The sequence below is a fragment of the Ixodes scapularis genome, unplaced genomic scaffold, assembly GCF_016920785.2.
Source record: "Ixodes scapularis isolate PalLabHiFi unplaced genomic scaffold, ASM1692078v2 PGA_scaffold6__148_contigs__length_123643588, whole genome shotgun sequence".
Classification (NCBI taxonomy): Eukaryota; Metazoa; Arthropoda; class Arachnida; order Ixodida; family Ixodidae; genus Ixodes; species Ixodes scapularis.
Genome location: NW_024609881.1, coordinates 116,768,200 through 116,782,311, shown reverse-complemented (window position 1 = coordinate 116,782,311; position 14,112 = coordinate 116,768,200). Strand labels below are relative to the sequence as shown.

General features: G+C 47.2%; 1 pseudogene; it reads right to left on the bottom strand.

The window, feature by feature from the left end:
- Positions 1 to 2,571: 2,571 nt before the first annotated feature.
- On the bottom strand, positions 2,572 to 4,579 carry LOC121838385 (annotated as a pseudogene).
- Between the last annotated feature and the right edge of the window lie 9,533 nt (positions 4,580 to 14,112).

Genomic DNA, 14,112 nt, shown 5'->3' with positions numbered 1-14,112 from the left:
AAAAAGGGACTTCCCAGGGTTGTGCGATTCTCGTTGGATAGGCATATACTTTTTTTTTTGTTTTAAGTAAGCTAAGCTTGCAAGATGTCGTGCATTCATACTAATTTCAGCTTTATATTTAACACACGGGCGGTATCGATGCAAGTTGAATTTTTACTACATCGAGCTGGCTAACGAATTTTTTCGTTGGAAATTCCGGTGAAACATTGCAAATGCTTCGTAGTATCTTTTTTTGTAATGAAAATATATCATGTTTTTGACGATACGCCAGGCCGACAATGCTAGGCAGTTTTGATGTAACATAATTTACATGAGCATCCTAGGACATGTTCTCTGAAAAAAAAAAAGACACCTAAATTTTTAAAATCCGGTACCACTTGAATTGTATAAGAACTGAACATAATATTCTCGTCTATGTTAACAATTTTACCCTTCGGACGAGACAAAACAGCCTTGGTCTTATATTCACGTTTATTTTTAAACCATCATACCTACTCCATGTATTCAGCTTTCCTAGCGTGACGTTTGCGTTTTCAATGACTTCTGTGGGGCTGTCTCCATTAAACAGCATGCCCGTGTCGTCTGCGTAGATAATAAATTTCGTTGATTTACTTATATTTGCGATATAATTTATATAAAGTTTAAATAAAAAAGTACCCAATATGCTTCCTCGTGGAACGCCTGATTCAACTGGCTTGACATCGAACAATTAACCAGTGATGTCGACATACTGCTGACGAAAAGACAAGCAGGAATGAATAAGAAGTGATACTTGGCCCCGATAACCATATATTTTGAGTTTTTTCATTAGAAGGCTTTGATCGAGAAAATTAAAGGCCTTCGTAAAGTCAATGAATAAGCCGAGAAATAGTTTATTATTTTCAAAGCCTCTAAGTGTATGTTCTTTTTGAGTGAGAACAGCGAGTTCAGTAGGACGTTGTTTGCGGAAACTGGAACTGAGATGGGGTGATTAAGTTATGACTATCTGCAAATATTGACATTCGAAGGAGCAGAATTTTTTCTAGACCTTTAAAAAACACTGGCAAAATTAAAATCGGTCTATAATTACCAAGATCATTTTTATCTTCCTGCTTATCTTTGACTGATAAACTCTTGCTAACAGCATTCGTTTTGGAAATATGCCGTTTTGAAAGCAAAGATTGAAGATATAGGTGAGGCAAGCGTAGATAAGATCAATTACGTGTTTAACGTGCTTCATATGTATACCATCGGGGTCACGGCTTTTACTGTCATTTAATGAATGAAATGTAGATGATACCTCCGTGTTCAGTTCAGTTCAGTAACCGGGCTAAGAAAGAACAACGAACAATTCCTAAACTGTATATATCTTGCATGCACCATCCTCGGGGCTTTCATTACCTAGGTTAACAAAATATTCATTGAACTTGTTCGCCAGTTCCTTTCCGGCTAGTTGCTGACCATTGTAGGATACATTTACCCAGTGCTTTGGACTGTCCATACATTTCAACACGGAATTAAGCTTTTCCATATGATATATCGGCTCTGTTTACACATGCTAGAAAGAAGTCACAAAAATACTTTCATTTAGCATTACGGAGCTCTTTGTTTAATTGGTTTCGATAATGTTTAAATGCACTAGGTTTATTCATATCTTTTTTTTTATAAATTTTCGATAAAGAGCGTTATTTGTACGTATTTTCGCTAGTAATTCTTTCGTAATCCAGGGTTTACGTGCTTTTCTGGACAAAGGTATTGATTTTTATGGAAAACAACTTCGATAGAGCTTTTGAAATATGATCGAGAAAATAATATACGCTTTCTCTGCGTCTGTTTTGAGAAGAACATCGCTCCAATAAAATTAAATAGTCTTTGTCTAAAATCGCTTAGACTCTCCGGCGTAATATTCTGATATGTTCGGCAGCAGTTTCTTTAGTTTTTTTTAATATGCGTTTTTATACACATGTAAATACCTAATGATCACTGATGTCAGTTACTGTTCCGCCGGATCTAGTTTGCGAGTCGTCTAAGTTTCTAATAAATCATTCAAGTAAAGTCGATGACTCGGCAGTGATCCTTGTAGCCGAAGAAATTACGTTCAAGGGTGCATCATTTTTTTTTTTCAGAAATGGCGACGAATATTTGGTAAAGTCAAATAGCCGCAGAGTTTTATTCTCATTGGCAAACTATTTAACAAATCAACTTGTGAGGCACTTATTTGTTGACAAATCATAATTTTTATACAGATTTAACACGACCATGTTTATGGTATGCACTTTGAAGTCGGAAGTTTTTCTTTCTTTGGAAAGTAGCAGAAAATATACTTTAAATAAATGAAAGTACATACTCAAACAGTGTACTTCGAGTGAAGTACAAGTTTTCCAAACTTACCTAAAATAGTGCTTAAAGCATAATGCACTTGAAGTACTCCCCAACATTGATTTCAACCACGGGTCAGGCTAGTATGATTGATTGAAAACACGTTTATTGACCTTATATTGCGCGGAGCGCGCTGCGGAGGTCAGTTAGAAGGAAGATAAGGGATTAGGAAGCGGGGGCCAAAGAAGAGGAGAGGAGGAGGAGGGCAAAATCTCATGGCTTCAAGGCCTTCGTCGACGAGGGAGGGGGAGGCCGTATCCTCTTGGCTGTAGCCGGAAGGAGCCGGTCCCCCACTGGAGGCGCAGTTGGGTCTTTTATGAAGGCGAGTAGTGCCTCCCAGAGCTCCAAAGCATGCTTGGGGGATATGGTGGTGTCTGGACATGCCCAGGCGTTCAGGGATGCGGGTACTGGGGCGTTTGTGATGAGGTCCAAAGCCTGTTGTCGTGGAATATCATACAAAGGGCAAGACCACATGAGATGAACCAGGTCTGCCTTAGAATTGCAGTTCTTGCAGATGCCAGAGGCTGTGGAAGGTCCCGCCCCGTCGTTCCCGCGAAACCGCTGTAAGAGATGCGGTGTCAGTAGGGTCCCTGTCTGAATTTGCCGAATCATGACGGCTTCCCTACGAGAGAAATGTTGGGAGGGAATCTTAGGGATGGATAGCGGGTTGGCGGCCATGGAGAGGTAGGTGGCTCGCTGGGCTTTCGTAGAGCGCAAGTCGTGCCAAGGGTTGGCAATCTCCTGTGAGGGGTTGCCTAGAGATGAGGAAGAGGAGGGTCCCTTGGCCAGCGCGGAGAGGAGGTGTGCGCGCGCTAGCCTGTGGGCTTTCTCATTACCGGGTATGCCACAGTGGGCAGGGACCCATCGTATGATGAATTGATGGCCGGACGCTCTCAGAGATGAGACGGCCACCTTGAGCTCGTGTAAGGTAGGTCCGGTATATTTGGTGTCCGAGCATATGTGGTGTGCCGCTTGCGAGTCAGTATAAATGATGTGCGTGACTGGTGCGTCTTCCTTTGCCGTAAGGAGTGCGTCGCTCGCATAGTCCGTGGTGGCTTGAAGCTCCGCTTGGGTGCTGAACGGGGGCGTAGCCGTTGTGTGCAGGTATCGTGCCTGTGCTTCTGTGTTACAATTGTACCACGCCGTGGCGTAGACAGCGCATTTGTGATCAGCTGGCAGGGATGCATCGACGTAGATCACGTGGGTGCAATCGTCAAGCGAGCGAATGTACTTTAAGTGCCGTCTCTTGAGAGGGAGGCGCCTGCCGGTGCTCTGTATCCGCTGAGGTAGAGGAGTCCCGTCGGTGAGGACAATGTGTTCCCACGGCGGGGTCTGTTGTGGGAGTTCGGGCAGATCGTGCACGGCGTAGGCCGGCTGGTGTTGTGCGAAGCCGTGCCTCCTGGATGTTGTAGTGCGCGGATACGAGTTCGCTGAGATCGTTAATGCCCCCGCAACTCTTGAGCGCGTCTAGGCGTGTGTACCTGGGAAGGCCAGTAATGAGTCTTCGGGCCTCGTTGATAAGTCTTTCTAGAGCTAGCATCTGAGTCCGATTGACTGGATGATAGGGAAGACCATACAGGAGCCGTGAGACGACAAATGCCAGCACGAATTGCCTCATCTCGCGTTCGCGGACACCACGGGTGCGTGTTGAGATTCGTCGAAGGACGTGTAGGATCTTTTTTACTGATCCAGTCGTTTTCTGGAACCATGTGTTGGCTGTGCAATTTTCGTCCAGGTACATGCCCAGGATGCGAATGGTAGATTTCCTGGTGATGGGTTGGTCTCCGATAGAGAGGTTGTACATGTTCTTCTCGGCTCTCTTGGAGGGAGTACTACGGCCGCCGTGTATGACTAAGTATTCAGTCTTCTCTGGGGATGTGCTGAGGCCAATTTCGGTTGCACAACTGTAGATAATGTTTAGGGCATTTTGGAGTATGTCTTCCTGCTGGCCGATGGACCCGTCTGTTGCCCAAAGCGTGATGTCATCGGCATATATTGTATGACCTAGTTTAGGCACTGCATCAAGACGGTGTGGGAGGGTGTGCATCGCCAAGTTGAAGAGAGTCGGTGAGATAACTGACCCCTGCGGTACCCCTACTTTGTTGGCTCGCGTGGTACTAGTGGCTTGGTCTACCTGCACTTGAAAACAGCGACCTTCCAAAAACGCGGCAATGAAGTTATATAGTCGTCCTTTTAGGCCGGCAGTTCTGTTTTGGGACATGATTGTGTTGTGCGGGACCCCGTCAAATGCCTTTTTAATGTCAACCCCAACGACAGCTCTCGGTTATGTAGAGTGCGGGTCGAGGACTGCCTCCTTAAGTTGAAGAAGCGCGTCCTGTGTGGACAACCCCGCTCTAAAACCTATTTGCGTTGGGGCGATAATGCCATTATTTTCCAAGTACCATGTAAGGCGCGTATTGACCATCCTCTCCATCGTTTTACATAGGCAGGATGTCAGTGATATAGGTCGGAGGTTGGCCAGGTTATGTGGCGGTTTCCCCGGTTTGGGAATTGGTTTCACCAGAGAGAAACGCCATGTGGGTGGAAGCTTTCCTTCTTCCCAGATCCTGTTGATTTCCTCCAACAGAGCTTGTTTGTAGGTATCTGGGAGGTTTCTCAGTTGTGTCGTGGTGACTTGATCTGCCCCAGGTGCACTGTGTGTGTTGGCAGTGTTAAGGGCGTGATTAAGCTCAAAAAGGGTGAATGGTTGATTGCAGGATTCAAAGTCCTCCACGGGGTCGTCCCTTTCATAGGTGGTAGCGATGGGTTGAGAAGTGCTGGGAAAGAATTCAGAAGCGGCGCGTTCGGCTAGCTCCTGTGGGGTTATCGCTTCTTTAAGGGCCACCCGTCTGGCCCCATTGTAGGTCTTGGTTTGTCCAAGAAGGGACCGTACTATACTCCAAACTCGGGGTGTAGACGTATTCCCGTTAAAGCCTTCACAGAGGGTCATCCATTTCTCAGATGCAAGGGCGGTGGTGTAGTCCTCTATTGTCTGTTGCGTGATCCTCAACTTGCGTTTGATAGAGCGTCTGCGCCCAGATTTGCGGTACTTGGCCAATAGGCGCAACCTGCGATTCCAGAGCGTTAGAAGGCGTTTGTCTGGGTCCGGACCATCATAGGGGACTTGTATTCGACGGGTGGCTTGTTGCTTGGCGTCTAATATTTGACCAGTTAGGTGTGCGATATCGCCGCTGGGAGATGTCTCCTCCAGCAGCTTTCGGTATTTGTCCCAGTGCGTCAAAAACGATGGTCTCGCGGCTGTGCGTGCACCTACCGCGCATCCCAGAGTGCGGCGGATTTTTATCTTGATCACTATAGGAAAATGATCGCTTCCCATTAGGTCTTCGTGAAGGTGCCAGGTGACGCTGCGCGGGTGTGATGCCCAAGTCAGATCAGGGGTCGTGTCCGCCTGGCGAATAGATTGTCCAATTCGTGTGGGGTCATCGGGGGTGTTGATCAAACTAAGGTGGTAGTTTTGGGTATCAGCCATTACTTTGCGCCCCCTGGGACTGCATTTGTCGTAACCCCGTGCTGTGTGCCTTGCGTTGAAGTCTCCACATAGGATTACCTGGTCGCGAGGATAGAGCCTATGGAAATGCTGTATAAAACCGAGGTCAATAAGAGGCTTGTGCCCTTTGTTGCGGTTGTACTCCGGGCGTGCGTACAAGGAAAAAATTAAAACGGTGTGGTCAGTCGACAATTTGACCCTACACCCTACCGTAGTGGTGGCGCTAGTATTCCAGGGTTCGGTATCCAGTTGGACGTGGTCGAGCGTTCCTAATACGTATAGAGCCACGGATGTGGTCTGCCCGGGATCGCTATAAGACGGGTACCCTTCGTAACCCGGGAGTTTGAGTACTGGGCCATTTACTTCTTGAAGTGCGAGTATGGATGGTCCTTGTGTGGTGCCGTTACAATGAAATTGCGCTACTAGGTCGGCCTTTTTTTTTCGAAGTGTTCGACAATTCCATTGCACGACTGTAGCCCAGGGTGGGTGCCCGGTGGCGAGTGCGCTATTGGAGCGCTGGGCCATGTTGGCCGTTAATAGCAATTGATGAGGTTACCATAGAGGCGGCCGGAGCCGGTTGTGTGATGGGCGCCCCGAATGGGCTCGTACTGGAGAGCATGAGTCGTTCCATAAGGGTGCGGACACATGTCTCAATGGCCCGGTCTATTGTCTTTTGCACGTGCTCCATTACGCGTTGTTCAAGTTGAGCAATGCGGCGCTCGAGCTGTGCCTCGAGGGTGATTTGTGTGCTGGGTGTTGTAGATGCTGAGATGCGTACAGCTGTTTCTGTCTGCGTCTCCACACTGACTTGTGCCACCGGTTCCGGAATGCGCGGGGTTCGCGATTTTTGAGCATGTTTAGAACCTCTCCTTTGTGTCGTATTAATAGTCTGGGTTGCAGTGTCGGTGTTGGCCATCCGAACGATGTCCGCAAACGTGAGTTTACGCTCTGCAGCTGTTGTAGTAGTTCCCTGAGCAGAGGTGCGGGGCCCTGTATAGAAACTTGTTGAGGTCGGAGTGGCGATGAGCCGTAGGCGTCGTAAGTCTCCCGCGCTTCCAGGCACTAGAGGTACGGTCGTATCGGTGTTGTTGCTTGACGCTTCAGTACGTTCGCCCGCGTGTAGAGGCTGCCCTTGGTTGTCAAAGGTAGTTTCAAAGCGTCGCGGGGCCTTGGGACGTCGGCGACGTGCTATCTTTTTGTTCAGCTGGGCTCTCTTGAGGCAGCCCTTGTCTGTGGCTAGGTGGGGACCCCCGCAATTACGACACTTAGGCGTGGCGTTCGGACAAGACGCGTCTCCGTCGTGTTTTTTCAGTCCGCAAATAGAACAGCGGGCGTTGTCGGTGTTGGGACAGCGCTCCTTAACGTGGCCCATCCGATGGCAGGTCGTGCAGACAGCTACTTTGGGTTTGTAGGGTAATACCCTCACCGTAAAAGAGCGGAGGCCGATGCGGTAGGGCAGGCGTGTGCTCTCGAAGGTAACCAAAGCAGTTCCGTTGTCACCCAGTGGGCGAGCATTAAGTATTCTGCATTTGCGGCAATGCAAGCTGGCCATGAGTTGTTCTTGGGTAAGGCCACCGGCGTTTTGTATTATGCCACGTATCTGGCCCTCTCCGGTTGCTTCATAGGCCTGAAAAGGAGCCTCCTTACCACAGATAGGAAGCGATTTGATTTTGAGGAAAGCATCCCTCACCGCGGGATCGTATACATCGAGTGCAAGTTGATTACTATGTGTTAAGAATCGTGTCGTGAAATCGGGGGTCCTGGTGCCTTGTACGAGGGCCAGGGAGGTGCGTAAATGTGATGAAAGAGCCTCGTCGAGCTTGATGTAGGGCTCATCTAAGATTCTACACGGTTGACAGGGTCTGAGGATTACCGTGAGGCGCGACAACCGCGGTGCGGGTGGCTGAGTCTGTGTGGGTGGCGTTGCAGCCATCAAGGGGTAACGTTTTTGCGGCTGTAGGTGACCAGAGTATACCCATCTTTACCGTGGTCGGAGTCTTTGCCGTACATTCCCCGAGAGGAAGTGGTCTGTACCGAGCGAGCGGACGTCCTGGCTTGGGTGGACCGCTTTGAGGCTGTAGAGGCCTGAACTGTGCTACGCGCCCGTTTTTGCCCCTCGGGTGCAGTAGAAACAATGCAGGACGCAGTGAGAAGGTCGTCTGACTTGCCTTCGGATTGTTGAGCATTCTCAAGAGTCGCCAGTGGGGCAAACGGGTTGGAGTGTGACAGGAGGAGTAGGGGCGGCGGGAAGGCAAAGCCCGTATTCCCCGCTAGGTCGAGCTCTGCCGGGCTGTCCTCATTGACTTCGAGAGCCGGGAAGTCCATGTCCTCGGGCGGCGGTGTGATGACGGGTGAATCGGGAGGCCTTGGGGAGTCCATGTAGTCGTTTAGGCCCCAGGCTGGAGGCCGGAGGCCCAGTAAATTGCTAAAAAAGGACCAAAATGAGCGGAGCGGTGCGAATGTCCCGCTGTGCAAGCGCTCGTCGTCCCAGGCTAGTATGTTTACCCCTGGTGTTTAACAACCCTAGAATAATTTACTCAGAGTGTGGTCTGGTGACGCACTTCGCGTGGTGTTCCTAATCGAGCTCATTCAATTATTAGTGTTGAGGTCTACAACACTGGTTCTGTTTTATTTGTTTATTTTTATATATTTAAGAAACCAGGATGCTTATTCAGTGAAGCTTCTGCGTCAAGGCCACATAACGACCCCTGTAATTGATCAGTTCATCATTAAAATAGTTGTAGAAATACTGTGTTTAAGTATAAGTAGAGGCGCATTCCGAAGCACAGCAGTTGTTCTCCGAATTGTGTGATTGCAGAGACGTCGTCGGTAAGTAAATTTAGATAGTCGCAAGTGTAGTCTTTCCCAATTTTGGCCTGTGAACTCATCCAGTGCCTGTATGTCCGCGAGCATAAGAAGCTTTGAATTTGTAAGGAGCATTTTCGAATGCTCTTAATTACTCTTATTTCGCGAAAACGAACGGATACTAAATATTAAGCATGAGCTTAAAACTTCAAGGGTGTAACAGCCACCGTCTTTCATGTACTTTATATGCAAAAAAATTGTCTAGGTGTAGCTTTCTTAATGAATAGACGCTTTTTCAGCTGTTCCATTAAGAAAACGAAGAAATAAACATACTACTTGCAATCCAGTTCGTCAATAAACGTGTCTGCTTTGCAGAAGAGTTGTAAGTTGGGCGAGTTGGTATGATGACACGATGAACAGAACAGCGCACAAAAAGACAAAGACAGAGAAAAGGAACATTCACAGCACACAAGAGTTGTGCGTTGTGCATGTTCCTTCTCTTTGTCGTTACCTTTTTGTACGCTGTTCTGTTCACCATGTGTCTGCATTGCTGATCCTTATTTGGAATGAGACACCAACAGAAACCTCAAAGATGTCAATAATCTTTTAATGTTACCAAGCTTCATACACAAGTATTCTGGCCAAAACTATTCTTAGGAAAATTATTCATGGGCTAAACTCTCTATGGATTAGTTAATTCCATAGAATAGGCAAGGACATATAAAAGTATCCCGAAGAGTGAGAGTGTCGACGAGCCACCTCCTGTTCGATCTTATCTGGTACCTCGAGAGCACACAGGTACGCAGTCCCTGTCTGCTATGTTTCTCGTTTTCTACATATTCAAGAATGTTTCACCACCACGCTGTCCTGTTTAAGGCCCATACGGACATGCGCGTTTGAGCGCGGAGGGCGTCCCTGCGACCAGAAGCGGTTGCTTGCGGTGCGACGCGCGCCGCAAGGGAATAGAGACCGGCTCAACTTTAAACGTGACAGCAGCGGTACAATCTAAGTTGAATGCCGGTTATTCGGCCACCTTTAGCCAAAAGATCGAAGCTCAAGTTTTTCCCGGCTATAACCTATCCCCGCCCCGGGGCTGTACTTTCTTAGGCGGCCTTGTCGGCACCTTTCCCCTGAGCTCATCTCATGAGTTCAGTTATGTAATTGTCTGTCCTTTATTACGACTAGAAGTGTAACAACTAAAAAAAAAAAGATTGATTATTAGGTATTCTACTTATAGTTTAGAAAACTATTTAATTTCGTCACCGCAGTTCTTCATCCGATGCTGCCGAGCAAATGCTATTATTTTTCTTAAGTGAACACCAGTACTGTGAAGCCGGATATTTGTTTGCTACTTGTTGACTATTTACGAGATGTACTGAGTATAAACGAACCAAGAAAACGCTTATGTAGGTCGCTCAGGCCATCCATCCTCCCTAAAGTTCGCATAAACTGGTCAACTCTACTCAGGGTTGCTTTCGGTAATCGTCGCGGCAAAGTTCAAAGTGTGGTAGTATGCTTTTGCTTGAAATCGAAAGTTCTCAGTGTGAGAAAGAAAGGTGCAGAGACGCTCCATATCTATAGCAGCTGCTATGGGATTTTTCGCGAACGCAATACGACGCCGGAAATTATTAAGGCCGTGTTCGCAGCCTCGCCGTCTGCAACGCTTTCGAACTAGTAGTTTAGAGATTTCAGTACGGGCGGTCACATTAGCTGTTGGAAGTGTTTCTCAAAAGACACACTTCACGGGAAAAACAGGCATATTTTAAACGCGGTTGTGTGATTCTCTTCCGCTATGATTCGTATGCGACGGGCGTTCACATTTTTGGTAATATTGGCAACCACAAAAAAGAATATAGTCAATATATGCGTTTTGGGACAAGCAGATATTCCTCTAGTCTCGGTATACGGTCAAGAGCTTTCTCTCACAGCGTCGAATGACTTGCACATGCCACAATAGTGGCACATGATGAGGGATCCTTACCGGTGGGTTCTGTAACTGCTAACCCCGCCCATACAAAAGCAACAACAAAAACAAGAAAGAAAGCTCAGAAAAAACGATTTGCAACGGAAATGTTGCAGCTGTGTCAAGTCAGCCCTGACGACTTGTTTGATTGCCTGATCACCACGGATAAGTGTTAAGACCCCAAGGAGCAACAACAAAGCACACAGGCGAAACACGCGGATTCAACACGGACAACTGAAGTCGAGTCGAAGAACATGTAGAAGCGACATGCACGAAAGTCTTTTTGGTTTGAATATCATTTATTCGCCTGTCAAGTTGAAGGAAATGTTAGGCGCCTCAAATGATCGTTATACCATGGCCGTTTCAGTTAATTCGACTCGGGTTAAAAGGCTTTTTTTCCTGGTATTCACACTAAGAAATTTGAATCTTTTTTGAGTTCCTGCGTGTTCATACCACCCTTGAAGCAACGTCGAAAATTTGCTTCTTCAAACTTATCCACGAAATGCCTCTGGGCTTCGTCAATAATACAGTGTGAATCCCTTAGGGTTCAGTGTGTTTAGGTTTTTGAGCCGGAGTGGGGCCAAGGTGAAACCGCTATCGGGTGTCTGAAGAAACTTTTGGCAGCCGCTGCCATTAACAGGGGGATATTTGCGAATGACGAGGCTGCTTGTATGTTTAGACCTAAAAAAAGAAAACTATATGGTGTGACACGGATTACGGTAAAACGCTGCACTCAGTGTCACAGCGCGGGCTGTCTCTAAGCCTAAACATTTCTTTATTTCATTTTTCAAGATACCTTAAAGGCCCTCCTAGGCAGGGTGTGACACGGGCGGAAGGACTACGTGAAACACGAAAAAAACATATTAAATAACCAAGGCGTAAAATATTAGTAAAGCAAAATACATAAAAACAAGGTAAAACAATGAATAGGATACATGTTAGTAAAATACACATGCGGGTGGAATAAATATGTACATATAATCAGCCTCCTCATCGGCTGACCTCCCTTTGTAAACTGCAGCGATTGGCTCTCCGAAGTGTGTTGCGGGAAAGCAGACACTTCAAAGTTCCCAAAAGAAAAATAAAAAAAAACAACCATGCAGGGCAATTTTTAAGCTCTGATCCTCCGTTATGTGCTTCGAGTCCAGCCTATGCAGAGTGCAAGTTATTCTGCTTTTTGCACATGGGCTGCCATGATGTCAGAACGCTAAGCTCTTATTGGCTGATTGAAAAAAAATAGTGGGTAGACCTCAAGGCATCTAGCATTGATGTCTACCCGCTATCCCTCCATCAGAGCCAATCAAAGCTCGGCCACGCTCTGACGTCACCGGAACCTCTGCGTAAGATGCAAACGACTTGCTCTTTGCAAAAGAAACACCTACCTCATCTAAAAAGAAAAAGCCTTCAATTGAAAATTTTATTTTGTTATTTTTTTTATATAAATTTCATGCATGACACGAGGACGTTCAAACCTGGGGGTTCTCGAACTCCGTTCACTCTTTTATGTCATAACCACGGACACAACTAGTGGTATTGATATAGGTGGAGCATTGAAGCAGTCGTGCCACGCAGGCTTCCAGCACATACTCATCATTCGGGCATGCGTCTTCGCTCGCGAAGTGCAGTTGCACTACAGCTTCACTCCTCTACTCACTGAAGGTGCAACAACGTATACAATCGCGAATCTGTTGTCGGGATGTAAATAGGCCACATTGTCAATGTTTCGATACTCTCAGTTAGGGTGTTCTGAAAATCGACCGGGAGTTCAGCACGTAGAGTTCGAAGCCGAACTGATTGTATTACAATAGTGGAGACCTATAACGCAGCTTCCTTCTTCACTGTAGGAGGTTTGATATTAACAGCAGCAGGATGGTGGCATCTGTGTGTTTTGATCTTTGCAAAGTCTCTACGTCAAGGCCACGGGCGGACCTCTGTAATTGTTCGGTTCAGCACCGATATTATGGTAGAACTAGAGTGCACTATAAGTGGATTCCGAAACAAGGCACTCCTGCTTCAACCTTTACTCCTCTACGCACTGAAGGCACCGCTACGTATACGTGATCGCAAAGACCTGGTCGGTGAGTAAATTACTCCAGTATTTTGTGAATATTGTCACGAAAAAGGAAACAGAAGATAACAATAGAGCGTCGTGGGCGTCGATAACAGCGTAAGAGCAGGTTCGAGCGCTTGGGCGTGACTGACTTTGGCTCGCCACGCGAAGCACCTTTTGTACCCGCGTGTGTCTCTGGAACATTCAGCCTGGAACATTCGGTGCGTAGACATTCGGAACTCGATCAGAGGAGAATGTTCTCGAACCTACGAGAACGTCGAGTTGAAAGAATAAATAAAAGGGCAGTTCGCTGACTGGAACCGAACCTACACCTTCCGCGCGCCAGTCAAGCGCGATAACCACTCGATACCCTCGCACGCGCTCGCTCGTCGACGCCAGAGCCGTATATGTAGAGAGTTTGGCCATTCGTTCGGAAGTATAGGAGACAAATGAGGAGGCGCCATTGGCCGAAAGCGGACTGGGCGTGTTCCAGGGCGTCTTCAGAAATTCGAATGTGACCAACCACAAGCCGGAAATAATACCCTGGCGGTGGTCGCAAGAAACAAACCTGATAAGTGCATCGGAGTAACTCTCGGTGACTGAAAATATGGTACACGTGATGTTTCAATCATGCTCATCCAAAATGATGGTGGAAGAGTGCGACTAGCGGAACGATCGACATAATCCTTACGCCAAGTGCCGAAGGCCGGGAGTCTGCCGTCCGAGCGGTCACACTCTGTCCGAGCAAAACAGAGTTGAGCGGCACATTCGTTTCTTACAACCTTCTGCGTGACAATGTTCGAAACATCACGTGCACCCTATTTTCAAACCCAAAGAGTTACTACACTTCACTCTTACGCACTTATTAAAACCATATACGAACATATGCCTTTGATCAGAACTGTTTCTCGCTACCACCGCTAGGGGATTCTTTTCGGCTTCTGGTTGGTCAAGAGAGCATGCCAAGCCCTCTTTCCGAGTCTAATGCACGCCCCGACTCTGCCCGCGCCTCCCATTGACCAAACTATCTTTATAGACGGCTCTGGTCGACGCGCGTGGCAATATCATTGATCATTAGATATTGATAATTGTACAAGCACCATTTGAATGCCTGTGGCATTCAAATGGTGCTCGTAGGTTGCGTGAGATTCAAAAGCTTGGAATATGTGTAGAAAATATTCGACTATACTTATATTGCCATGCTCGTCGCTAAGCGAGCGCGTACGTGGCCGAATGGTTAGCGTGCTTGGCTGTCGCGCAGAGGATCTGGGTTCGATTGCAGCGAGCGAATTCTTCTTTTATTTATCCTTTCTACTTGGTGAGTTACGAATGTTCTACGCGCCGAACCTTCTAGGCCGAATGTTCCAGAAACCCACGCGGCTACAAAAGGTGCTCCGCGTGGCAAGCAGGGAGTCATCTCGCCACAGC